This window comes from Diceros bicornis, chromosome 3, assembly GCF_020826845.1.
Source record: "Diceros bicornis minor isolate mBicDic1 chromosome 3, mDicBic1.mat.cur, whole genome shotgun sequence".
NCBI classification, from domain to species: domain Eukaryota; kingdom Metazoa; phylum Chordata; class Mammalia; order Perissodactyla; family Rhinocerotidae; genus Diceros; species Diceros bicornis.
Window position 1 is genome coordinate 31,586,727 of NC_080742.1, and position 2,756 is coordinate 31,589,482.

Consider the following 2,756-nt stretch of genomic DNA (forward strand, 5'->3'; position numbering starts at 1 on the left):
GTGACTAAATTCATGTAAAGAATCAGAAAGTATGCAACAAATAGTAGGCACTCAATCAACGTTTACTATAATTATATGACTGTCTTTCATTCTCACATTTTAAATTTAGATAAGTAATAGTGGTTGGCATTTGGGACTTTCGAACAGCATTCCAGTTTTTATTTCAAAGTTTTTTCTTTTTGAGCAGTGGTAGTCTAAATTCTACACATAGCAATCTAAGTGGGTGTCAAGTATAAGGATAATGAAAAAAAAAGTCCTGGATGCAACATCCATCTTATTTATCAAGAATATGAATAATAGCATCTTCTAAAAGATCACAGTGTAGTATGTGTCCTATGCTGATCCTAAACCACAAGTTGAGGGATTTAACCAAGGTCGGCCCATCTTGACCTCCTCATCTTTATCCTCATGAGGAAGATTTTTATTTCCCTACATTTAACATCAGTTTTATTATTTTCCTTCATTAAAGGTATTAGGAATGAAAAAACATTGACAACAACATTGCTTGTTCTTAAAGTTCTTATTGTTATTATTATTAATCTTGCTCCAGCCACAGTACGAGAACATAATTTTCCCTTTGGTGGAACATGGTCATTTTGCTAATCTAGCAGAGTGTGTGAAGATTGAAGTTGCAAGAGCTGTGAACTATGGATAACCCATATATCCCTAAATGATTGTTACATTATTATTTTTCTCACAATTATCCAAAAAAAAAAAAAACAGATTTATTTGGAAAGGCTCAGAACAATGAAATAAATACACTATGGATTTCAAATGCAAATGTCATGTCATTTCTAAATGAGTCAACCTTCAAAAGACAATGATAATCAGCCGGATAATTTCTGCGTGTCAGAGTTTTAAAGGTGATAGCTAGTAAATTGAAGTACACATCAAAGTTTCTCAAATAAAAATGTTAAAGATAAGTTACTTCTTCATACATATCTAAAACCTGTCAAGTACAGGGGAAAATAATCTGTCCCACCCTCACCCTTTAACTGAACACATCACAGAAGTAACTGGCATCTTTCCACCTCCACGAGTGGCCCCACGGTAGAGCAGCAGCCTCATAGTCCCAGCTGTGTGGGAGAGTCTCTGAGTTCTTGCCCGCCAGCACCAATCCTGGCTGGGCTGTGGCATGTCCAAATCCCAGTGGCCATGCCCAGGACGCAGTCAGAATGCCAGATGCAAAAGGTATTTCTGGATCCCTCAAGGCTCTAGGCTGTTGGGTTCTAGCTGACTGTCATCTCAACCAGAAAGGATAAGGAGTGATTTCTGAATATATGTGCACATTGTGTGGAAATGCACTTGGAGTAGGATTCTCTAAAACACTGAACTTCCTGCAGCCAAGCAAGCAGGGTCTTGGAATTTAAGGTGTGGGTGTTCAAGTTAATGACAACACCTGTTTTCACCAGCTCAGGAAGCCTGAGCCCCCCCCAGGTTACGTGTGTCTTCCATATTTTGACGAGAGATTGATGCTACCTGTTGTTAATTTATGAAGCGAGTAGGCTGAGAACTAAGGAGGCGGAAAAATCGTGACGTGCAAAAGATTTTTCCTCCCTCTTTGGATCAGAACTTTAATCATATCATAAATATTCTTATTCTCCATGTGGATGATGCAGGTGATCTCAGTATCAGAAGGGCATGTAAAATCCAGTATGTGTTTCTCCATTCCCGGGTGAAGGGGATTTTGAGTAACCTACTGCCTTTTCACTGGGATTTATGTCTATCAACAATGGCCACATAAACATCGCAGGTGGAAATTATAAAGGAGCAGCCCAGTGACTTCTTAGCACCCTTCCCCTATCAAGCCAGAATCCATGTGCTGTGCCTTTAAGGCAGGGGGGCTTGCTCCCAACTCCAGGCTGAACTCTGCCGTCCCTAGGCGGTGAGTCAGACTCCACAGGCTCAGACAAATGGAATCTCTCCCCCGTGAGAGCCCACAGCCTTCCAGGGCGGGAAGACATCCGAGTGCCTGAGGGGAATACTTCCCCTGCTGACCGACCTCCCATCTCAGAAGCCACGTGTATTCTTTACCGATAGGGCCAGAACGTCCTAAAAGCCTCTGAAAACTAAAAAGTGTAATTCATGACACAAGCAAAACTTTTCCAACCCCCCATCATCCAGGACCACCTGGGAAAAATATAGAAATGGGCAAGTGCCAGATCCAGGGCTGGGGACGGGGACCACAGCCAACTCTCTTTTCAGTCTTTCCACAGTACCTATACCACACACACACACACACACACACACACACATCCATACAAGAAATTATTGTCTCAGGTTTGGTGGAAACAATATTTCAAGACAGGGGTGAGAAGAGAAATTGTGCTAGGGACTACAGCTCTCCCCCAACAATGTGTGTGTGTGTGTGTGTGTGTGTGTGTGTGAGAGAGAGAGAGAGAGAGACAGAGAGACAGAGAGACAGAGAGAGGGAGTTACATCTAAAAGCTGTAACTTTTAATGACTTCTTAGCTTGTTTTTTGCAGCAGTGTAACCTCTTTAGTTAATCTTGTTAACCTAGCAACAAATTTATCCACTGATCAGATATAATAGATAATAATATGAAAAGAAAGGGAGAGAGAGTGAGAGAGAGACGGAGAAGGAGGAGGAGAAGGATGAGGAGGGGGAGGAGGAGGGAGAAGGGCGGGAGGGAGAAAGGAAGAGGGAAGAGGAACAAGGGAGGGCCGAGAGAGGGAGGGGAAGAGAGAGCAAGATGATAAAACTGAAAGAACAATAAAAACAAAGTTCTTTCTCCC